The 26,642-nt window shown below is 35.1% G+C and overlaps 1 protein-coding gene across 2 annotated transcripts in view; it reads left to right on the top strand.

Annotated features, from left to right (window-relative positions):
* Window positions 1–26,642, top strand: part of kek5 (leucine-rich repeat, immunoglobulin-like domain-containing kekkon 5 protein) — a 78,601-nt gene that overhangs the window by 10,228 nt on the left and 41,731 nt on the right. For both annotated transcript variants that reach the window (XM_076417691.1, XM_076417693.1), the window contains exon 3: window positions 22,847–22,918. The gene's annotated coding sequence lies outside the window, so the exon portion shown is untranslated. The remainder of the gene's footprint in view (window positions 1–22,846; window positions 22,919–26,642) is intronic.

Here is a 26,642-nt window from a genome sequence, read left to right as displayed (position 1 = left end):
TGCTTTGACAAGATGACAACGACAACAGCGCCTGTCGTAGTCCAATTTATGGATTTTTACAATGGTGACTACGTACGTATGTACCTATGTATTTTCTTAAAGGAATAACACTTTGTTCTTCGCCAGACGAGGATGCTTTGACAAGATGACAACGACAACAGCGCCTGTCACCTTGTACGACTTGTTATGGTTATTATAAACATTAAGGAAACATTTTTTATAATAATTTTTAATGCTTTTCATATGTGCAGTAATGCACTGCATACACTGTTTCCTGTTGAATGAGTTTTTCACACGTTTGATTACGTCAAAGGCACACATCTGTTTTTGTTTTATGTTGTTTATAAACGTACAGACTTTATTTTAAGATATTGTTTATATTGTTCGGATTTTTCTGCTAAAAATCGGAGTATTACTCATCTATGGACACAGGTGTTAATCTAAGGAATAAATGGCTGATAAAAGTAACAAAAATGTATATATTTTAATCCTAAAGAAACGAAAAATGGTATAAAATTGTGGTAGATGTTAAAATTTTTAAGATATTTCACACAATTGACTCATTTTTTAAAAGTATGCTTTTCTTTGTATGACTTTATTTTTATGAATGAATGGTTGTATTATCACTTGATTCAGCGTAAAATTCTTTATAACTCCTATAATGTGTATTAACCTGTGGCTATTTGAACGGAAATGATGTAAAAACGTAAAAAATCACATATTTTCACTTCCGAATACTCTCGTATTATAATAAAACTCTCAAAATATATTTATTTTGGGACCAAAAAAAGGACAACCTTTGTAAAATTGCTTTAGAATGTATAGTTTTGACGATATGTGACATACACAGAAATTCGCTCATTTCATTCTATAGGTTAAAAGCTAAAAGTTGCATGAAAATTGTTACACTACAGTTCGATTAAGCGTAAAATTCATTATAACCCCTGTAATGTTCATTAACCTACGATTGTTTGAACAGAAGTGACAGAAAAAAATTGAAAATGGAAAAAAACCGCATATTTTCACGACTATATATTTCCTTATCTGTTGAAAAATACAGATTATGAAAAAAATATTATACTAGTCTTGGATTCAGCATAAAATTATTTATAACATACCTGATTATTAATAACCTTGATTCGAACGGAAATGACAACAAAAATTTCGAGAATGATCGAATGCACTACACATAAAATAACCGACCTCTGAGTCATCCTCGTAAGTCATCGTGAATCACCGAATTTCTTGTTTTCTGGGCTCCAATGGATATTGTTATTCATCAACACTCACCCGTTTACTGTTTCTGCATGTAAATGGCGAGAAATACACGCGCAACCTTGAATATTTATCGAAAAGTACACATGCCGAGATGAAATTAAAAGTTATCCGTGGCCGGTGATGAGATTGATCTTGTTTTTCAGTAGGTCTTGACCGGTGTAATTGCCAGCGACTGTTGAACAGGCGGGAACGGTTATATCCAGGCACCGGGCCAGCATTAATACATTGGGACGACAGAAATTGGGGTAAACCGACGAGATGTATATGTGTACGCTTGAGTTTCCTCTCGAGTGGTGATCAGGATCAAAGCCAAACACGTTTACTTAGGATTTAGGATTCAATTTCGAGGGAGAACGCAGTGCCACGATGGCCGTATCAAAAGGCGCCGCTCCCCCGACGATTAGCAATTAGCTGGAGGCGATAGAATTAATTTTACATCTTCCTCCTGTTCCGATGAACGTCCATCTTTGTTTTTCTTTAAGGTGCATCGATCTCTGCGGTTTTTTCTTACGGTAATAATGCTTCGATTTACTTCATTTCTTACTAATTTTCAATTCCCGAGGAAGATTCTTCCAACAGCAATAGTAGTTAAAGAGAGAGTCTAAACTAAAGTTTAGAGAGTTTAAACTAAAGGGCAACGATGAACATTCCTATTAATTCAACTTCTGACTTCACTACTGATAGGATCCATACGTCTTATATTGTATTAACTATTGATCAGTTGCAAGAAAATGACAGTATAATATAAAGTGAAAATGGCCAAAAATTGCAGATTTTCACGACTTTATATATGGAAAAAGTGCCTAATTTTTTTACCTCTCAGATGAAGATAAAACTCTCAAAATAGATATATTTTGGGGTGAAATAAACGAAAATCCACTTCAAATTGCTCTAGAATAGATATATTTTAAGATAAGTAACATAAATTAAAATTAACTTATTTTTTGGAAATAGACTTTTCATTGTATAATTTAAAAACTAACAACGATATGAAAATCAGTATACCACCATTCGATTCGGCGTAAAATTCTCTACAATCCCTGTTATTCTCATTAACTAGTGATTAGTTGTGAGGAAATGAGAGTAAAAAATCTGAAAATGGCCAAAAATCGCAAATTTTCACGACTATATTAATTCAACAATTAATATGGAAAAAGTGCCTAATTTTTTTACCTCTCAGATGAAGATAAAACTCTCAAAATATATGTATCTTGGGGTGAAATAAACGAAAATCCACTATAAATTGCTCTAGAGTAGATACATTTTAAGTTAAGTAACATAAACTAAAATTCACTTATTTTTTGGAAATAGACTTTTCGTTATATAATTTAAAATCTAACAACGACATGAAAATTAATATACCACCATTCGATTCGGCGTAAAATTCTCTACAATCCCTGTTATTCTCATTAACTAGTGATTAGTTGTGAGGAAATGAGAGTAAATAAACTGAAAATGGCCAAAAATCGCAAATTTTCACGACTATATATATGGAAAAAGTGCCTAATTTTTTTACCTCTCAGATCAAGATAAAACTCTCAAAATATATGCATCTTGGGGTGAAATAAACGAAAATCCACTTCAAATTGCTCTAGAATAGATATATTTTAAGATAGTAACATAAACTAAAATTCACTTATTTTTTGGAAATAGACTTTTCGTTATATAATTTAAAATCTAACAACGACATGAAAATTAATATACCACCATTCGATTCGGCGTAAAATTCTCTACAATCCCTGTTATTCTCATTAACTAGTGGTTAGTTGTGAGGAAATGAGAGTAAATAAACTGAAAATGGCCAAAAATCGCAAATTTTCACGACTATATATATGGAAAAAGTGCCTAATTTTTTTACCTCTCAGATGAAGATAAAACTCTCAAAATATATGTATTCTGAGGTGAAATAAACGAAAATCGACCTAAAATTGCTCTATATTAGATACATTTTAAGTACATTTTTGGTTGCATAATTTAAAAACTAAAGGCCAGATAAAAAAATTATATAAAAATTAATATATGGCTACTCGATTCAGTGTAAAATTCTATATAATCCCTGTAATTTTCATTATCCTGTGATTTGAAAGAAAATGTGAACAACATGTTAAAAATTGCAAAATTTATTGATATATAGAAAAAGTGCAAATATTTTTTATCTAATATATCTCTGTATTTCTGCTATAACTTGTACCGTTATAACTTCTTGGACGTTCTACACCATATTCCTCTTTATTACTTATATACTAATATACTATATATATATATACTTATACATTATATATATATTTTTATACATAACATATACATTATACATAACAATCGTAATAACATCCATTAATTGTCAATTATTCTCAAGAAACTCTGCCGGTTATCCGAAAAACGATAAAAAGGATAATCGCGGTCAAACATTTCGAAAACCGACCCGTCGCCATTGGAAAATCAACGAATCTCTTCGCGTTGAACCATCTGCGGCCGAATAAACGTCGAGAACGGCACAGAATAATCGAGTTTAGCCGATGCCTTAATTTGGTTTTCTGTCCCAGACCTGTCGGTCGCGCCTGTGTCCGTGAGCGTGTGTATATTAATGCAGAACGGATGGCTTCACGTCCATTTGTTTTCGCATACATACGTTCCCGCCGCGGTCACCGCCGGGCAAACCACTTTGTCCACCTTTTTCGAGCACTAGCCGCTAATGAATAGACCCCTGGTCTTTCTTTTAACTATGTTACCCGACCTAGACAAAATTAATGAACCTTTCCCTCCGTAGTAACTCGAAACATTATAAAACACAAGAGGAAATTGAATTAAATCAGCTTCGTCTCGGACACACAGTTTGTTTTTACGAATAATATTGTTGCCTGTCCCGAAAATAGATGGAAAAGTAAATGAAACCAACTTTAATTGCAAGGTAGTCGTCCAGCAGACTTTTTAATAAGGTCATTACGTAAGAGAGTACTAGGTAGTACAAACAGTGATTCTGGTACTACCTTGAGATTAATATCAAGTCGCACTGTTAATTATCTACACCCTATGGTTCTATTCAAACTTAAAATCTGATGCTAAGTACAGAGCGGTGCTCTGAGCATCCAGAGCGAATTTACACACAAAATTTAAAATACACATGATCAGATCGAAATTTGGCGAACAATTTGAGCCGAACGGTATCATAGAACAACGCAAACATTTTAAAATGACTCAAACACATCAACATGCCAAAATAAATACCCATTAACATCACTGTTACCCAGCAACACTGTGGTTTTTAGCTTATTTCCCATCTCCTCTGGTTATAAAGGTATTTAGTCAGAAAGGTCGCTGAGTTTACCAAGTTTTCTAACTAGAATATATAGAGAAACTCATTAAATGCAGTAATTAAATTACACAGCTGCTATCATATCACTGCGACATCAGTGTGTTACTTCTTCATTTTTGCCAACATATGTTTCAATGTGCTTGTTAGCAAATTTATTTTTTAGTTAATTATTTTAAAAAATATTAGCATAACGTACCTATGCATGTCTTATATCTTCTGAGGATTTTTGTTCATTTTGTGGTCTTGTGTTTTATGAGTCCGGTCAATAAGTCTTGCAGTTCATGATCTTCAAACTGTTTTGATCCTCTAGGTGATTTTTTGTTCACTTTTAAATCGTTCACATCAAAATCGACAATTAGGTCATGATGAGGAAGTACCACCGTAAGTCTCTAAAAGTGTCTGAACTATTAAAACCATAAAAAATATATTCCTCGAGCATCGCTTCAATGAATTCAAAAGTTATTGACTGCAAAATTACCTGTCGTCAATGGGTACATAAAAATTAATCCTTCATTGTCCCTATTGAATAATAATACCTCGGTACTTTCTATAAGGATTGTGATGTAACAACGGTGGCTTTCCTATCGGCAAAACGAATTTGTTCTCTATTATCTTGCGTTATTGTATTTAAATTAGGTATCTATAAAAAAAAAAGAATGGCGCATTGGTTATAGTCCAACGATCTAATCAAGCGATTTCCGCCCATGCACCCGATATCATATATTATTCATTCCAAATATTGAATGTATCGATTCTTTCCGATGCACATATTAAAATATACGCCACGTAGTCTCGGTTGCTGTGGCACGGGAAATAACAAAAGCCTGAACGAGAACGGGAACAGTTGGTGATGGATAAAAATAAATCATTATGCGCCCTTTGTTTGCCGATTTCTTTACTAGATAAACGTATGGAAAAACACGCTCAAAAAGCTGATTGATGCGTGGTTGTAGATATCTTTTTGTCTCGCTCGACACGTATGCATTAGATTCAGGAATTAATTGTTGTTCCTTGTTTCCACTAACATCGTTTTCAACAATCTTTAGTCATATTTCGTAGTCGCATTTCTTTAGTACTTTGTGTTCAAACTTAAAATCAGAAGAACTGAACTGGTTAGTCGTAATATATTCCCTAATTGCACTAAAATATTAATCCAACTACTATCCAGCGCCACCGAAATAAATTCTCCTATTAATTACCAATGCTTATGGCTACATAATCAACAATGAACTCGAAATTAAACGAATATACGAAATTATCTAAGATTTCGCCTTAAAGCATGAGTAAGGTTGCTACATCACAGCAACGTAGAAACAATACAGCTATTGGACAACGCGCAGCAAATCAGAAGGTTGGGGCGAACCAAACCAAACAAATTTGTATAGTGTGTAAATGTTGTCAATGTTTTTAGTTAGCCCTAACACTCAAAAGATGCCTGTATACATTTCACAGCTGTCGGATCATTATTTTGTGGATTATAGCATATTGAGTGAAGCAACTTTTGTTATTGTGAAAAAAATGGATAAGAAGGAATTTCGCGTGTTGATAAAATATTGCTTTTTGAAGGGAAAAAATACAGTTGAAGCAAAACTTGGCTTGATGCCGAGTTTCTGGACACTGTTCCAGAAAAATCAACCATCAAGGCATGCTAAGTTTAGACGTGGTGAAATGAGCACCGAAGACAATGAACGCAGTGGACGCCCAAAAGGACCGACGATGACATTTGAAAAATCGACAAAATGATTTTGAATGACCGTAAATTGAAATTGAATTAAATAGCAGACACTCTAAAGATATCGACTGAACGTGTACATCATATCATTCACGAATATTTGGGTATGGGCAAGCTCTGTGCAAAGTGGGTGCCGCGCGAGCTCATTTTTGACCAAAAACAACGACGAGTTGATGATTCGGAGCAGCGTTTGAAGATGATCAAGCGAACGAACGAAATAAACCCGAATTTTCGAGTCGATATGTGACAATAGATGAAACATGGCTCCATAATTTCACTCCGAAGTCCAATCAACAGTCATCCGAGTGAACTGCACACGATGAACCCGATCCAAAGCGTAGGAAAACGCAACAGTCGGCTGGCAAGGTTATGGCGTTTGTATTTTGGGATGCCCATGGAATAATTTTCATTGACTACTTTGAAATAGGAAGGACCATCAACAGCGACTATTACATAGCTTTATAGAACCGTTTGAAGGACGATATCACCAAAACAATGTACCGTGTCACAAGTCAATAAAAACAATGGCAAAAATCCATGAATTTAGCTTTGAATTGCTTCCTCATCCACCGTATTCTCCATATCTGGCCCCTCCAGCGACTATTTCCTGTTCTCAGATCTCAAAAGAATGCTCGCTGTGAAGAAATTTTCGTTGAATGAAGGGGTGATCGCCGAAATTGAGGCCTATTTTGACGCAAAAGACAAATCGTACTACCAAAATGGTACCGAAAAGTTGGAGAGTTGCTATAATCAGTGTATCACCCTTGAAGGGAATTATGTTGAATAAAAAAATCTAATTTTGCCAAAAAAAATGTGTTTTACTATGGTAGACCGGGGACTTTTCAATTGACCTGTTACCTTTCGTATCTCTTGCAAAGTATAATGTTTACATAGGCTGACATTTTAGGAATTTTTGACCTGAATGGGAACGCCTTAAGCTTCTAAATCGTTTAAAAATTATAATGCATACTTTTTTTGTTCCAAACATTAATAGTCATCTTCTTAAATAAATCACGTTGAGCTTAGACTATAAAGGAAGTCGTTTTAATTATTAAACTTCATTGCGTACATTATATCTTATTTACTTAACAAAATGCATATGCATGTCAAATATGAAGATAACCGTTATTAATACAAAATTCCACGAATATATTATAATTTGTACACTAACATTTACAGTATGATATATTATGACATACTATTTTAATACAAAAGCTGTCTCTATTTATAGATAATTACAAATATCTTTGTAAATTTTCTCTTAAGTATTTTTACGAAGTATTTAACTAAGGTATATGGTCAAGAAAGAGAAAGAATTGTGTTATATTTAAAAAGACACCTTTTATAAGCTTTGATTTTTGATTTTTTTTTTTTTGAGAACAATTTCTTTTTAAAAACCTATAGTTTGCCACCATGTAACGGTCCCATCTACCTTTCTTTCATAACTTTTGGGTTCTGGTGGAAGCGATTGCGAGTGGATCTCGCAGATTGTCAAGTAATTTATCCAAGTAATTGTAGTTTCTTTAATTATAATAATCTCGTGCATTATAGTGGTCTAAAAAGTCTACTAGTAGCAACGCAAGATCTCTCCACGTACTTTCCGAATTTCTCCATGACTCTCCTAACTTTTTCCATACTCAGGAAATGTCTTACAAAAGTATTGGAAGCATTTTCCAAAGCCTAGAGGAACGTTTTCATCATAACAAACTTAATATTTAGTATTTTAAGTTTTATTTTAAATATTCTGATAGTTATTTTGACCAAACAAAATATTAAATATTTTTAAATAAACACAAAACCGTCATTTATGTACATTGTATTTAACTTTTTGACGAAACAATTTAATATTGTGATAATCTTAATTAATGGACGTCCTTGTTACGTATCCTCCATGATTTGCGACCAAAAATCTTCAATATCTCCAACTTTGATCAGTAGCAGAAGCTATAATTTTGACAAAATCAAACTTGCACCACCCTGTATTTAACATTATACTTCTAAAACGGTGCCTAAACCTAGACAAATTGACAAGACCGTCTGTTTTGGGCGAGATTTCGAAGGACCCTTTATTTACTTTGAGATATAGCATGGAAATAAAAGATGAAGCCGTAATATTCGACGCCGAGAGAACTTATTTTCCCTCTCAATTTTAAGATAAATAATCCACCGGCAAATTTACGTTTCGCAATCCGTTCCTCGACCGGCCGAATCCATAAAACAAGAAGTAATTTTGTAAGAATAAACCATCCGTTACGGGGTTGGAGGTCGGGCTGGGGCCTGAAATATTTAATCCTCGGCCTCCCTCCCTCTCGGGCCGGCCCCGGCTGGCTAACCCAAATTACATCACGGCCTCATTGGCCGCCGTGTGTCGGCCCTCGGTCCCTTACAAATGACCATCAAATTTGACGTATCAGCGACGTAAACAGGATCAGCACAAGTGTCTCTGGTAGGCCGCAACACGATTCTATTAACTCATACATCTCCTGCGTTACGCCGCAAGACCGATTCGGCCCCCTCCTGGGGGAGCACCGAAGATGTAGAATAAAGGGATGCCGGGAAACAACTGGATATTTATCGCGCACTAGTCACGGGCGACTTTACTATAAATAACGGAGTTTGTGGTGTGCTCTCGTGTTATTGGTCAGTTGCCGGGCTTTATTCAAGTCAAAAAGCTCTCGTTTAGTCGATTTTCATCTTTTTTTCCAGCTTTATCCATCTTTTTCTATTAATATTTTAACTCCTAACGATGATTAGATTATTACATGTTCATTTTGTTGAATAAACTGTTTTATTATAAAAATTGTTGCTTTGTATCAATTAAAATATCTTTCCTTTTCATAAGAATTGGCAAAAATACTACAGATATTGAATTATTATCATAAATTTAGTGAACATAGTCTGTAGCATAAAAATTCAACAGTTATCATAATAATAATTATAGGTATAAAGCCCAACATTCTATATTTATCTACCATCGAAACATAATTTAATTATTGTAGTAGATACAATTAGTAAAAAAATCGCAACGTATTACATCTGCGATAACTGATAATTTGCTCTTTTACATGTCGATCTATCCACGCAAATGCCAACTTTATTATGAACTGAAATAATGTATTGTTTCCATAATCCTGTTTAGGCTCTATTATCAGTATAACAGTTGAGCAGTTTTCATAATAATAATTTGAGTTTTAGTTTAGATATAGGCCCATAAGTTCAATAATTATCGTATCTATAAAAAATCATATCATATATTATATCTATAAATAATTATAACAGCAGGAATTAAATTCTTATTGTAAAGTAAACAGGATAACGCCTCAACTTTATCAGGATAGCAATTCTGCAGTCACATTCGCAGTAGTTATCGTAATGATAATTATTAGAATTTTGTTGCAAATATTGGCATCGTATATTCAATAATAATTCAAAAATTATCGTATTTAAAAAAAAAACATTTTTTTAACATCAATATAAATGCACCATGTATTCTATAATTATAGCAGATACAATAATTCATTATTTATCGTAAAAATGTCAAATATTTAATAATTATCTCATCTGCGATAAATGATCATTTGCTCTTTCTCACAACGTAATTACAGACAGTTTACTATATCTCTGTACTACTATTTAGCCCCTACTCTTCTGCAGTCCCTAAATATATGATTTTCCATTACGATACATTTCAAAACCAATATTAGCTTCACAAATCCCATGTTGTTAAAATATTTATACACATTTCAAGCCTTCTTGCTTTGAATGTATAAAAAAAAGTTCCTTTCCCATTGAGTTCACTCTTGTTCTTGCACAACTGTTTCTCAGTCAATATTGTTTCTATTATTAGCCGCCAGTTCATTAGAGTTCATTCGTGATTCCATAAAACAAATGAACGAAGCACTAAAGACATCAAGCAAATATCGAGACAATAAAACACAACCATGAGTCGAACGTTCTGGTGCTGTCGACGTACATTTGTTTCTCCGAATCGTTTAACAACCCTCCGGCTGCGTCTGGACGCTGTCTATAACCGATCGTCAATTATTTTTAGCTTGTCGGGTGTTAAACAGTCAAACAGCTTCTAGACAAACAGTCTGGCGCGGGATTTATTATTCTCAGTGCAGTTTTAACGAGCGTTTTTCGCTGCCAATGGTAAACATGTGTAGTTTAGAGATAAAATAAAATAAGGTATCGATTAATTCGGGGAAAAATCACATTATTTCTTCGAAATCCGAGCTATGAAAAGTTAAACGAGGGTAAATCAATTAACAGTGATCTAAAGACGAATAAAGTATAATCTATCGAAATCTATCTAACAGGTTAATTGAAATGTACCCGGCCTGACACATAGATGGCGCTACTAGAACCAATTCCATATGTTTTTTAGTTAGCCCTAACCCTCAAAGGATGAAAAGGTATAAATTTGACAGCTGTCGGATCATTAGTTTATGAATTATAGCATTTTGAGTGAAGCAACTTTTGTTATTGTGAAAAAAATGGATAAAAAGGAATTTCGCGTGTTGATAAAATATTGCTTTTTGAAGGGAAAAAATGCAGTTGAAGCAAAAACTTGGCTTGATGCCGAGTTTCCGGACACTGCCCCAGAAAAATCAACCCAAGGATTGGTATGCTAAGTTTCGACGTGGTGAAATGAGCCCCGAAGACAGTGAACGCAGTGGATGTCCAAAAGAAGTTGTTACCGACGAAAACGTTTAAAAAATCCACAAAAGGATTTTTAAATGACCGTAAATTGAAATTGAATAAAAGAGCAGACACTAAAGACATCAACTGAACTTATACATCAAATCATTCACTAATATTTGAAAAAAAGTTGAAAAAGCTCTGTGCAAAGTGGGTGCCGCGCGAGCTCATTTTTGACCAAAAACAACGACGAGTTGATGATTCAGAGCAGTGTTTGAAGATGATCAAGCGTAATAAACCCGAGTTTTTGCGTCGATATGTGACAATGGATGAAATATGGCTCCATTATTTCACTCCAAAGTTCAATCCACAGTCATCCGAGTGAACTGCACACGGTGAACCCGTTTGAAAGCGTGGGAAAACGCAACAGTCGGCTGGTAAGGTTATGGCGTTTGTATTTTGGGATGCCCATGGTATAATTTTCATTGACTACCTTGAAAAAGGAAGAACCATCAATAGCGACTATTACATAGCGTTATTGGACCGTTTGAAAGACGAAATCGCCGAAAAACGGCCGCATTCGACGAAAAAGAAAGTGCTGCTTCATCAAGACAATGCACCGTGTTACAAGTCAGTGAAAACGATGGCAAAATACATGAATTGGGCTTAGAATTGCTTCCTCATTCACGATATTCTCCAGATTTGGCCCCCAACGACTATTTCCTGTTCTCAGATCTCAAAAGAATGCTTGTTGGGAAGAAATTTTCGTCGAATGAAGAGATGATCGCCGAGACTGAAGCCTATTTTGAAGTAAAGAACAAATCGTACTGCAAAAATGGTACTGAAAAGTTGAAAGGTCGCTATAATCAGTGTATTACCCCTGAAGGGAATTATGTTGAATAAAAAAAACTAATTTTGCTAAAAAATGTGTTTTACTGTGGTAGGCCGGGGACTTTTCAATTGACTTGTTATAGACCTATATTTGAGATAATCTTTTTGACGGTCGTTTGTAATTTAATTTACACCACCACTGTCCCGCCACATATGAAAATAACGAGTGAATATCGTGAAACGCCATCGGCCCAATACCGAAAAGCCATATAAGACCACTACGGAATCAAACGACCTCTAATAACGGCCCCTCCCCGTCCCCTAAGCCCCCTCGCTCCTCTCCGCACGAACGCCGGTTTTTCCATTTTGCCCGCGTCGTCGGACTGTGCCAACATTAGTTCCCTTTCTGCGCCACCACGACCCCGGGGACCCCCGAGCACTTTCTCAGTCTCGAGTGCACGTTTCCTCTTTTATTATCAAAAATATTTCCTAAGAGTTCTGGATATTGGTCTGCGCCTTGGTCGTTATTGGTCTGGTAGGTGATGAATACATGTTATGTGCGGAAGTTCGATGCAATTATCTCGGGGAGAGATGTTCACTTAACTTTAACAATACTAGTATAGATAATTTTCATCAAAATATACGTCTACTATGTTGCTTTCACAGAATAAAACGTAAATAAATTAAAATTTCAGTAGTTATCGCAATAATAAGTTTTACTACGTTTTTTGTAATAAATGGTCTTTCAATAATTTCGTAAATAAATCTCTTCAATATCTATCGAAAATTATCATAATTGTGGTTACTATTTTCTATTAATATAATACTTTGAATAATTAATGCTGATATAACAAATTCAATATTTATCGTAAACGCTCTAAATATTTAATAATTATTAGGTGCATAATAAAGACTTCAATAAAGTTTTACAAATCCCAGAGACTATTCAATATTTATCGCAAACACGATAAATATTCAAACATGTATCGTAACCGTGACTACAGTTTTTCTAATTATAAATGCATTTAATATTTATGTAATAATATTTTACGATAAGGGCTTCAACAACAATCTCGCAGCGGAAATAACATAGCAATACAAAAATATAAATATGGGGTTTATTCAGTATTTATAGCATATTCACAAATTATCGTTTCTGTTACCACACTTATTATTGATCTACGTATATTAAACATTTAGTTACTATTGTAGATACATTAGAAATGCTTTTAAGGTAATTAACGTAAATATAATAAGAATACAAGGATTGTCACTACTGCTCACTAATCACTCTTTTGCTTATAATACAACATTCAATAATTATTGCAGATATAATATATTACATGCCTAATGAAGACTTCAAGAAGGTTTCATAAATCCCAAAAGCCATAAATGTGATAAATATTCAGTGGCAATTGCAAAAATTCAAAAAATAGAAATGTTTTTCTGATAGTTATCGTAACTACAGTAACAATTCAGTAGTTATCGTATCTGCAATGTATACAACAGTTAACGCATATTCGTCACCCCTCCTGTTTGGTTTATTTTAATCTTCATTAATGGCAATTACACCACAAAACAACATTCATCCGCGTGAAATTAACGATTAAAAGCGCCGACCAAACAAAACGGTGAATATCCACTATTCACTCAGCCCTCACTCGTTCCCCCTTTTTACGCCGAAGTGTGAAAACGGCGAGAAAACACAGCACGGACATGAATGCGAATTTAATTTGTTTTTCTCATGCGCTTGTTTATCCCGCGGTTATTTTCCCCCCTTTTTCGGGACGTAACGAGGTGCCGAAATCGATAAAGAACAAGAACGGCCGCGACTCGCCTACTACGACTTCTCTTTTAATACACACTTTCTGATATAATAGTTGCCGATAAAAGGTCTGCCCGACCGAGTCGAGGGCGTTTTGCGTTTATTTTTTCCTTTTGCCGATTTCGTCGTTTTTCGCGACGGCTCCAACACAATATTGCGTTTGTTTTTTTTGTTGTTGTTGTTCCCAGTAGACGAGCGTTCTAAACGTAATGCACTTTTTCTGTTACAACCTTAGATATTTCTTGATAGTTACGGGCAAAGTGTTAATACATGAAAGGAAATTGCATTTTCTATAACATAAACTAAATAACATAAATACTAACATAAAATAAATCATCGTTAAGACAATAAGTATTTAAGAGTAATCGCAAATATTGTACTGATACAGGAAAAACTAACGCATGTTTTCAATGATTTAAAAATTTCAAAAACCAGTTAATATAAAAATAGAGTTCCATTTAATTAATGAAAATTACATAATATTGAGTATATCACTAGCTGTTTAAGAAACATTCTTTGTTTCTTTTATTTATTGTAGGTTCGATAAAAATGCAATAACTATCGTAAATATTGTAGTGACGAAAGGAAAACATAACGTATGTCTTCAATAAATTGGAAATTTACTCATTATCGTGAATACCGGCAAAAGTTTATACCGAAACCAATTAACATAAAAATAGCGTTGTACATCTAAATTTACTCGAATGATTCTAGTATAGCCCACTTTTTCCCGAGTCCGACCGCGTATCTCGTCCTCTGGCACGGGAAAACTTCGAGAAGGAACCGGTTTATAAGCACTCCGGCACGTGAATACGCCCTGGCGGAAACCTCAATAGGTAAAGTTCGTAGTTAAACTCATACCACGTCACCAATCACCGCCAACTATTCCGTCTGGTTGAGCGTTTCCGAATAAACCGATCGATATCCGCCAGATAACCGCATTAAAACTTTTCCGATGTACCCTCGACGTCCGTACTGAAGAGGAGAGAAGATATTAAAAAAAAAGGGGCGAACGGAGATAAGTGTCCGATCGGTACTAATTGCTCCGGTATTGCCGTTTCCCTCTTTCAGCCCGTTCGGTCCCCGTGGAAACGTATTGTACAGTCGGAGCGAGTAAACTATAAAAACCAGAGATACAGTGGCGGCTAGTGCATGCATAATCGCTGCAGTGTTACAGAACTCCCCCAAAAAAAAAAACTAAAGACACTACCAAAAAATAATTATATAATCTCACTAAAATACTAAAATATTTTCTATTACTTACCAGAAGACAAATCCCACTTAGCATTCGCGAGTACTTATTGTAATCACTACATAGTATAAAACAAAGTCGCCTTTTCTGTCCCTATATCCCTATGTGCGCTTAAATCTTTAAAACTACGCAACGGATTTTGATGCGGTTTTTTTCAATAGATAGAGTGATTCAAGAGGAAGGTTCATATGTATAATACATGCATAATATACTAAGGCAACATTGCTAATTTTAGAGGTTTCTAACGTGATGTCGTAAATTAACCTATTTTTTTAGGCTTATTTAGCAATTAGCAAAAACGCTGCCTAACCCTACGAGTTAGATCAAATTAATGTACCACAGTATTGTACACCATAAAAAGGTCTACAAAAAAGTCCGCGATGGTATATGTTTATCTTTTAGGGATAACCCACATTAACCATTTTTATTGTTTACTTTTTACGTGAGAAAATGGCTTATTTACGAAGCTATTTTAAGCAATACGGCATTAATCCTTATCGAATTAAGTACCTTAAATACAGTGTGCAATTAATATAGATCAATATGGTTCCTTACAGCATGTAAATTAAACAAATATTTTCGGAGATATTACAAATTTAAAATTTGCGTTTAAAAATGTGTAATGTAATAAAAATTGTATGAATTTAGATATTCCAAAGATAGCAGGAAATCTTCATAGTAAGTATAGGGGAAGAGGAATTGTTTTACTCCAAATTTAATGCGTGCAGGCCAAGGGCAGTAATGAATGAACCAAAAATACTGGATCGATTTTAATCATGTTTTCATTGAGTGACATAGGCATATATATTTTATGCCCGTGCAAAGTCGGAGCGGGCCGCTATGTTTTTATATACAACGTTCATATTTTTTCTGTAGTGTATTTAATTTAGTATCAGCATTGCACCCGTGCGAAGCCGAGGCGGGTCGCTAGTAAATGATAAAAAAAACTGCAATGGAAGTAACGTGGACCAGTGGAATAACCTACCGTCAGTAGGCTATTGCTATTATTTATCTGGGCCACACTATCGTGCTCTGCGAGATCCTTCGAACACCCGCGCGACACTTCACTACCCCCGTGTCCGTCCAAACGGTCTAAAAGAAAATCCATATTTTAGTGGAGATTTCGCTACACTTAATCACATCAAACTAATCGCACAAGGCTATGATAGAGTAGCGGTGATGGGCGCCCAACATACAGGCGTTCATCATTAATTTTAAAAAGTATTCCTTTGCTCACAATGAATACTTTTATTCCCAGCAATTAAGTTTGATTATGTCTAAACTGTTTCCATAAATAAGCATAAATACGTGTATATTTTGGCAATATATAATACATTACTGGCTTTTGTTAGAATTCACCCCAACGAGTAGAAGTGTTGTACAAAATCGTGAACAGAAGGATGTTGCGTACGAAACCAAAAGCCATCTTATTGAGTCAGATCAGCTCTCCAGCAACACATTGAATAATCCGATCTTCAATTTTTGACTAACTTTCTTCCATCATGTGATGCTCCGCGTAGATATCCTTTTTAACCAACTCGAGCAAAGAAAACTCGAACATGCAGGAATAAGAGACGCTATCGAAAATTTTGAAGGCAGTATTATTCAAGTTCGAAATAATATTGATAACATCATTAGAGGTGTTGTTATAATAGATTGTGCAAGAGATCGATTTCATTTTTAAGAGCATCTAATAGTTGCATCACTGTTCTTTTCTGAAAACTTTGGAGAGTATTGCGGTACATTTCCTGATTATTTTTTATTACTCTTCGTGAGTCCCAATCTGCCCTATTGGCAATAAGTATTTCTTCTGTTTATATTATATATACATGGCATGTAGAAAATCACTTCATTAAGCAATCTTCTGTATAAAATATTATCTTAATTAATTAGTCTTATTCTAATGTTTATTCTAAACTCTATATATGTACAGTAATCAGATCAGGTGGTGTTAAACGTTTTAGTCTACGCACTTCACTATCACGTCGCATATTTAGCTGGTTAGCGAGTACATTGGGATGCACTGACACTCTTTCGAAGTACTTCACACAAACACTTTGGATTACACTCGTTATAGGTTCTAGAGGAATATCGCGTTGTATCACTTTATTTGAAATATAGTACGGAGCATCAACAATGGCACGCAACACCTTATTTTGGAACCGTTGAATGATGGATATATTAGATTTGCTAGCGGTACCCCATAGTTGAATTCCATATGTCCAAATGGGCTTGAGTATAGACTCATACAGCGATACCTTGTTATCTAATGATAACTTGGATTTGCGCCCAATGAGCCAATACATTAGATATAATTTTAGTCCTAGTTGTTTCCGTTTAGAGAGTATGTGCTTCTTCCAGGTTAGGCGTCGATCTAAATGCATACCAAGATATTTAACATGCTCTGCTTGGGGGAGTTGACGATGATTGATATTTACTGGTGGACATGTTCTTCTACGCAGGGTAAACGTTATATGCGTGGATTTTGATTCATTGGCTTTAATGCGCCATGTCTTCAACCATAATTGTATTTGCTCCAGGTGGGTTTGTAGGTTTATTGATGCTGTGACTGGATCTTCATGGGATGCTAAGATTGCTGTATCGTCTGCATATGTTGCCACAGTAGTTATTTTTGTGGTGGGCAGATCAGCCGTATACAGAAGATACAGTACTGGACCCAGTACACTACCTTGCGGAACTCCTGAATATATGGAATTTAATTCGGTATGTTCATCGCCTTGATTTACAATAAAATGTCTGTCAGTGAATTTCCTGATGATAAAGTCACTTCCGTATGTTCCTTTTATCCCACACTTGATAAAGAACTGAACTATCAGTTATTTATTCAAGAAATTATTGCAGAACATTAAATGGTTCACTACCACTTCTAAAATTTTTAATAGCTAACAATTTAGAAGACACTCATGGCAACATCAGAGGCCGAAAGATGTTTCTCAACACTAAAGCGCATCAAAATATTTCTCAGAAATCCGATGGCCGAAGATCGCTTAACAACTCTTTCCATGCTATCTATTGAAGAACAGTTTATCTCCGAAATATACAAGTTTAATGACAAAGTGATTATCAAATTCGCAAACTTGATTTATAAAAAAATATGTAAGTTTTATTTGCAAAAATTGCAGAACACCTTAAAGTTCATGAGCCGCCACTGAAGAGATATATCTGTCTCTGTTCTAAAGAAAAAAACCCGGAAAATAATAATCTCTTGTCGCTCAAAACAGATCCGTGACGAGCAAAGAAACAGGCCTTAATAAGGTTACGTCAACGACTTCAACGGTGATTCACCCCCCCGGAGGGGCACTTGTCGTACGGGCTCAGACTACGGTCCCCTTGATGTATGCACTTAAAAGGTAAATTACGGGGAATTACTCGATTTCCTCTTTATCTAGACGACGGAGAGGTTTCGGCGAAAAAACTAAGGGGGGGAAATCGGAACGATCACCTCGATACGTCTCACTTTATTCCCGTTGGCGTTTCGATCTTTTCCCGATTATGAAACGACTCCGAGGGAGCAGAAATGGATTTCTGGCGGGGGTGTCGGGTAATAGGATATTTTTTAAAATGTTCCTTTTATATACACACTCGGTGAATACAATGTTTTTATCGAATAAAATGAGAAGGTGTTACGGCTTGCCGATTCGACAACTACACAAAAACAAGACAGGCTGGAAATACGTTCAAGAATATTAAATATCAGTTATACTTTTTATAAAAATATCATTCTCGGCTGAGTAGGTGTAATAAATAGTATAGAAATGATTCACAAGCACAATAGAAGTTCCACAATTATCTTAAGAACGTTAAATATTCAAGATTTATCGTATGTACATTTAGTACAAGTTGATATTAAGTACTCAATATATATCGTAGATTCAACAAACTTTAAGCAAAATTATTTCGAAGATGAGAGATATTCATCAGTTATCGTAAACATGTTGATTACACGATATTTATTATAGATAGGACAAAATGTGATCAAAATTATCCTATTATTATAATTATATTTAATATTCAAGATTTATCGCGGTCAAATTCGGTCAAATATTTAAGTTTTAACTCATTTGAAAATACGATAATGTTCAGTACTTATCGTATTTTGGTACTAAAGAAGCAATAAGGATTGAAAAATCAACGCAAAAAATTCAAGCCAATGAAAATTAATAATAAAAAATCAGCAATTATCGTTAAAGGATGTTAAATTGAATTTTATAACATTTATCGCAGTTATTATACCGTGTTAACGTTTTAAATATTTGGCTACTAATACAATATATTTTCATATTAGAGTTGAAAATGTTAAAAACATTCTGCGAGACACTTTGAATTATTTAAGTTGGCCATCGCATCAGTTTAATCACATTCAGATAGAATATCGAATCTTCTTCTAGGAGACGTGGAAGTCTATTTAGAAAAAGTGCACCAGTCAGCTTATTATCCGGATTTCTCTCGGCATGAATGATGGATTAAGATGGCTCGCGGGCCTGGTCGCGTTCAAAGCGCCACGAACAAAGTACTGGCGCGTCTGCAGCGTGGCCCGCCCGTAGCCGTGGCGAACCATCCTCCGACGTCTTCGCCCGTCCTGACAGGTTTATTCTTTCGCCCGGCCGGCTTTTGTCCCGCCGAGCCAAATAGAAGAAAAGTTTAATCTACGAAATGGGCGCCCGCGAGAGTGTTCCTGTCCCCCCCGATGCGTAACTGCCGCGCGCGGGCTTCGCTCGAGGAGACGACGGATCGTTCTTCGTTGCGGCAATCGCCGGAGAAGTGCGGAAAATTAATGTTTAAATTAGTCATTAGGTCCCGGCATTATTCTCGGGAATCGTCCGGGAATTCCGAGAATGGGCGACAAACAATAGCGAAGATTACGGATTCGTTCGCTGGCATTTATTTCGGCACTTTTCATCGTTTGTCTTATTAATTCCGTGAAATACGCGCCGCTTGGGGTGGCGTTTATCATATACCGATCGTGAGTGTGTACTGTTTTAATCAGATAAACTCCTAAACTAATAAATTGTAAATGTTAATTGTTAGTGTAAAGCAACTGATAAAATATTATTATTTAGTTTGTAGGAACGTTCGTCTGGTCGATCGGTCGGAATGTGTGACTGTCGATGCGATTGTTTGTCCGAACACTCACTACTATTTGTGGAAGGAATTTGCACGAGAACTAAAAACACACACTACTGACATCCCAACAACAACAGAAAGAGTATTTGTCTAAGGCTGTAGAAAAAGTACAAATGGCAGTCAACAAGATTTACAAATCGGCTAAAGACTGGAAAATACAGCTTAATAACTCCAAATCTACCAAAATGACAAAAACCTAATTATATCACTTGACGGATGCCCGGTTCCTCAAACAGAATCAGCTAAATACCTCGGCATACATCTCGATGGTAGGTTAAATTGGAAACATCATGTTAGACAAAAGACATGGACCTATAGTGTGCAAATATGGGGTTGCACTAAACCATCAAACCAACTAGTAATTCAACGGACCCAAAACAATGTTCTATGATTAATTACCAATGCTTATCGCTACATAACCAACGAAGAGCTGCTGAATTTAGATTTGTTTACGAAAATAACCATAAATATCATTTAGACTCATTAAAAATGAGTTAATGAGCTTATAATTAATTTCCGATTCATTTATAAAATAACAGAATTTTAGCCCCTTTGGTGATTTTAAATGTTTGAGACCTTTTACTGATATACTCGATTTCTGACTATGATTAAAATTCCTTCTATAACTCTGGTTTAAATTGACATACATTGCAGAAAATAGCAGTATCCATGTAAAATGATATGCCTAACATTGGTTTGGATCGATTCTGAATAATTTTTACAATTTTTGGCTTTATTTTAACCAATATCAAATACCAAAACGCAACAATCCGGCTGGCTAGGTTATGGCGTCTGTATTTTGGGATGCGCATGGAATAATTTTCATTGACTACCTTGAAAAAGGAAGGACCATCAACGGCGACTATTACATAACTTTATAGAACCGTTTGAAGGACAAAAAACGGCCGCATTTGAAGAAAGTACTGCTTCACCAAGACAATACACCGTGTCAAAAATCCACTGTATTCTCCAGATCTGGTCCCCAACGACTATTTCCTCTTCTCAGATCTCAAAGGAATGCTTGCTGGGAAGCAATTTTCGTCGAATGAAGAGGTGATCGACGAAACTGATGCCTATTTCGAAGCAAAGGACAAATCGTACTACAAAAATGGTATCGAAAAGTTGGAGGGTCGCTATAATCAGAATTATGTTGAATAAAAAAAACTAATTTGGCCAAAAAAATGTGTTTTACTATGACTTTTCAATTGACCTGTTTTTTCTGCAAAATCTGTTGAGTTTATAAAACCCCTGCTCGATCAAGTGAAAATAATATCGAGAAAAAGTTCCATAAAATACAAACAAGAAAGTTCCGTCGACGAGGGGTCAAAGTGGCCCGGCCAGCCAGTCAATCCACTAAAGTTTAAACAAGATCGAGATATTTCCGCGGGGCAATGGCGGGGCAACCGGAACCGGGTTGTGTTCCACGGTTTGCATTCAGATGCAATTTGTGACCGCGAGGCCCGCCAAACTTTACCGAACTTCTTGTACAAATCTCCACGGTAAAGCGGGCGCAAAAAGTATTAGGACCTGTCCAATTTTCAGCTGGAGTCGAGAGCGATTTATGTGGAACGGAACGCGGAATTATTAGAGGGCCGGTTCGTTTGCTGTTTGTTCGGTTTTTAATTTCAACTTTTCGGTCTCCGGTAATTGAATTCCTTCTCTGAATATTACGTCGTCCCGGACGGTATCTCGACAACTTTAAATGACGTTTCTTTCGTTCTAACATCGATAAAATATGTATTCCGCGCGATTTTTCGACGTTATCGTCTGTGATGTCGGTTTAAACAAAAATACAATGATGAAAATGACAGCGCTTATTCAGAATTCAGTGCGAACTACTCTCCAAAAACATTTTTTTATAATTAGAATTCGCTTTCCACATAGTTTTAGTTATTTTCTAGATGGCATTTTCTTATAACTGTCATTCAAACAGAGTTATTACTGAAAGTTGCAGTGTTTATGTAAAATATTTTGCTTAATACAAGGGTGCTATTGTTCTTTTATCGATATTTGAGTAATACCATTTGAATAATGATTGTTTTTATGCAGGAAAAATCGAGATTTTATAAATGTTGGGGCTTTGGTTTAACTCTGGTTTAAACAAAGATACAGTACTCAAAACATCAGTATTTCTATAAAATTTGATGCTTAATAAATTAGGGATACTGATTTTGTCGACATATACATAGCTTAGAAGATATAGCTACACTATGGTTTTTAACTGAATATTGTTTAAACTTTATTGTTATCAATATCTGAAAAGGGTTCAATTATAGATTAAAAGTAAAAAGTTGTTCGTCTTTTCCGTCTTTAAACTAATAATATGTCGTAATTTCAGTTAATTTGGTAATCTAAAGCATTTTTACACTTTTCCGAAATATATACTCCGGAAAAATTACGCATTTTTGGCATTTCCAGACTTTTGCTTGTCAAAAATAATAGGTTATTCATTTTTTTTACGTCTTTAGATTAACCGAATATCGTAGTTTCACCTGATTTGGTGGCCTACAATTCTCTTATACTTTTTCCATATATATTCAGGAAAAATCGCGATTGTTGCGCATTTTTGGACTTTTCATGATAACTGCAGTTTAAACAGAGATACATTACTAAAAATATCAGTAATTATATAAAATTTGACGCTTAATAACGTTGTGATATTGGTTTAGTTGAGATTAGTACAGTTCAAAAGATATTAGAATTTAATTGTATCTCAAAAATAAATTTCTTGCTTTATAATAATTCATAAAATAATGTAGTTTCAACGCATTTTGTATCAGTATATCCTCTAGCCTGAATTCTTTTAATTGTGTTATTTTTTTTTTGCAGAATAATGACCAAATGCCACGCAGTGTCATCCACTAGCTCACCGACGATGCACCTCAGCTTCATCATCGACCGGTAAGTAAACAATCCATCACCTATAAACCATAATCTCCCTCTCGCGACCCACCGCCAAACGTCTAACGCGAAAACGGATTGGCCATGGATGAAAATCGAGGCCCGCGTTCATTTGTTGTGCACGTATGCCGAAATACAAAGTTTGCCGGAGATCAAAGCCACGGGCTCGGCAGCAGCGAGAAAAGGGAAACGTGCTTCGTTCGCATGTGTGTGTGTACGATGGCGGGGAATATGCGTGAACTGTATCCTTACAAATAATTACATTAAAATAGGGTGCCGTTAATTACGTTCAAAATAAGGAGACGTCACGCCGTGATGGAAGTTTACACGACGAATACTTTGGGGTGACATTGAAACTGTTAGTTCGGCCCCCCTTATATCACGTCTTGTGTGTTGTTAACAATTCATTGATATGAAAAAGTCGATCCTAGGTAGTCGTGATTGCCTGAAAGAGAATTACGAATTGCGAACATTCGCTTAGATTATAATGTTGAGAATATGAAAAGTAATATATTTTCATTCGAAACAAAAACAAGAAGAGACAAGAAGACGAGAAAAGGACAATATAATACAAAAACAAACATGTATATCAAATACAGTGCTTAAGCCAGCCTCTTAATCGAAAACCCTTGGGGCATGAAAACAGTCTTCTTGCAGGAAGACTCCAAAAAACTCCATTTTTCCTCATGAGCACAAAATTATATTGCATAAATACAGATTTTATATTTGGGTAGCATTCAAGGATGATAACGATTTTGCTTTTATCGGTCACAGGAAGCTGACTAATTCTAACTCCATTTTTGATGTTTGTGGTTTTTAATATACTCGTATTGTTGAAATATAAGTTGAAATCATAAGTATTTGAAATGTATCTACTAAATGTATCTGTATTTCAATTACGTATTTTAATTATAACAAATTCAAATACTGCCCAGCCCTGGTAGTTAGTAGTGATCTGTATTAATAGTTTCATGAAATAATAGCCAAACTAATTCTAACCCCAAATAATTTTACGTAGCATTCAATGAATCGCTTATTCCATAATAAAAATCAATGAAGCTCGACTTTTATTAATATCGAACATGGTAACAATCAATCGCCTCGTCCTATAGTTTCAAATAATATTCAAACAACAACAAAGAACCGATTCGTGGAAATATCGTTTCCAATATTACGCGAGTGATATAAAAAGCGAAATTCTCTCGACCGCAAGTCGGGTTTTTGCTACGTGTGTTGCGAAGAATGGGATATAATAGTCGGCTGTCCAAGGTTGCGCGGCGATAAATATAAGGTTATTAGAACGGTTGTTATTACGAACACTAGAAAAGTTATTATTAGGTTTTTTAAAGCTACAACGAGAACCTGGAAAGTCTGCTCTGATAACATCTTCATGCAAGAGGCTTCAGAAAATTAAAAAACGTTAATTAATGGTAGAAAATAACACCACATTAGTCTTAGAATTTGTATTTGTAATCTAAAATATCTTGTAATACGTTGTTTTTAGAGAATCAATTTTTTTATATATAAAAATTCCGATTCTGTTTATTTGTGTCTATTTTTTTTATTACTCTTCGTGAGTCCACAATCTGCCCTACTGGCAATAAGTATTTCTTCTGTCTATATTATATATACATGGCATGTAGAAAATCACTTCATTAAGCAATCTTCTGTATAAAATATTATCTTAATTAATTAGTCTTATTCTAATGTTTATTCTAAACTCTATATATGTACAGTAATCAGATCAGGTGGTGTTAAACGTTTTAGTCTACGCACTTCACTATCACGTCGCATATTTAGCTGGTTAGCGAGTACATTGGGATGCACTGACACTCTTTCGAAGTACTTCACACAAACACGTTGGATTACACTCGTTATAGGTTCTAGAGGAATATCGCGTTGTATCACTTTATTTGAAATATAGTACGGAGCATCAACAATGGCACGCAACACCTTATTTTGGAACCGTTGAATGATGGATATATTAGATTTGCTAGCGGTACCCCATAGTTGAATTCCATATGTCCAAATGGGCTTGAGTATAGACTCATACAGCGATACCTTGTTATCTAATGATAACTTGGATTTGCGCCCAATGAGCCAATACATTTGATATAATTTTAGTCCCAGTTGTTTCCATTTAGAGAGTATGTGCTTCTTCCAGGTTAGGCGTCGATCTAAATGCATACCAAGATATTTAACATGCTCTGCTTGGGGGAGTTGCGATGGTTGATATTCATTTTGTGTCTATAAAACTAGAAAAGTATTTAATGGATTTGAACTTTTGAAGCAATATTAAAAAATAATAGAAGATTGATTCAATATACTTTTTATTCCTCAATTTCAACGGAAATAGGAAATTCTAAGCCTTTTATTTGATTGATATAAAACAGTAACCATCTCTTTATTCTTTCTATGGTGTCTTCTAAGATGATTCTAAGATATATCGATGAATTAACTTGAAATGTAAACATTTTCATAATTTTGCAGGGTTAATATAAAATTAAAACGATTCAAAATGATTTCTTATACTGAACACCCAAAAAGTAGTATAGCGTAATAGAATATACGTTCTAATTTTGAGAAGGCTTGTCAGTGAGAAAGTGGAGAACCATCCACGCAGGTCTATATATCTTACTGGCGAGAGATCACGTCGCAACTGCAGTAACAGTAATTACCCCGTATTGCTGTCATCTTGAGACAGGCTTGACAATAATTTACAGTAGGTTCTCCTCCAGTTGCATACACGAAGAAGTTTCCGCGTGGTAATTTAGTTTGGCTATGACACAACGAGTTGGTGAGGGCGACACATTCGCTCCTCGTTTCGCATTCAGTGAAAATTACATTTATCCATTAACAAATCGAGACGATTTTGTCAAAACCAGGGTTTCTTATCATATTTTTGCTTCAACGGGCATTTATTTACAGAAATTAGTACAAATTAAAGATAATCAGAAAGCGTTTTCACATTTTTTATGATTTTTGTAGCAATATAGCAACATCATCTACAATTTCTTTTGAAAAACTTTTCGCTTTTATCTGGTGATGAAATATGCAGTAATGTTTTCAGTTAATATATATTGTAGTAGTTTTGTACACTGACCTAAAACTACTTATCCAGGAAGTCCCATCGCTACATCCACAATACTTTATTTCTGAATACACTTTATTCTGAAATAATTGTGTTGCGTTGATGTTTTTTCTCACAGAACATCTGTATAACTGAATTCAACAAGACCTTATAGATTTTAGTATCTGCTTATACAGCAGCAACTTTTTATATTAAAATTTGAATATTCTTCCAAACTATTTCATCGAGTTGCAAGTTCTTTACGCCTTTGAAGTGGTTTTTTTGTCCAATGATGCTTGCAATTCATTGTCTTTGAGCTTTTTTAACTTTTCGATGCACTGTTTGAGCTTTTTTAACTTTTCGATGCACTGTTTGTGCTTTTGCGCCATTAAAACCAAAGTAAACAGTTGATATGCTGGGGTAACATCAGCATAAGCATCCACAAGTTTTCTATAGACCTCAGCCTTGGATGTCGCCAGACCAAATTGGAAAAATAATGGAATATTGAGAATCGAACTCAAGTAATTCAACAAAACTTGTCATTAAGCCACTCAACATTCAGTAAATTACACCAAATTCTGGTTTTAATGCTTCAAATGCTTCAGGATGTTAAAATCTCCTGTTGTGATTGGAAATAAGCCACTGCTCGTTCTC

Source organism: Rhynchophorus ferrugineus, unplaced genomic scaffold, assembly GCF_030347505.1.
Source record: "Rhynchophorus ferrugineus isolate W39M unplaced genomic scaffold, kcgeb_rfMv2 rfM11, whole genome shotgun sequence".
In the NCBI taxonomy this organism is placed as follows: Eukaryota; Metazoa; Arthropoda; class Insecta; order Coleoptera; family Curculionidae; genus Rhynchophorus; species Rhynchophorus ferrugineus.
Note: the sequence above shows the minus strand (reverse complement) of the source record. Positions and strands in the feature narration are given on the sequence as shown.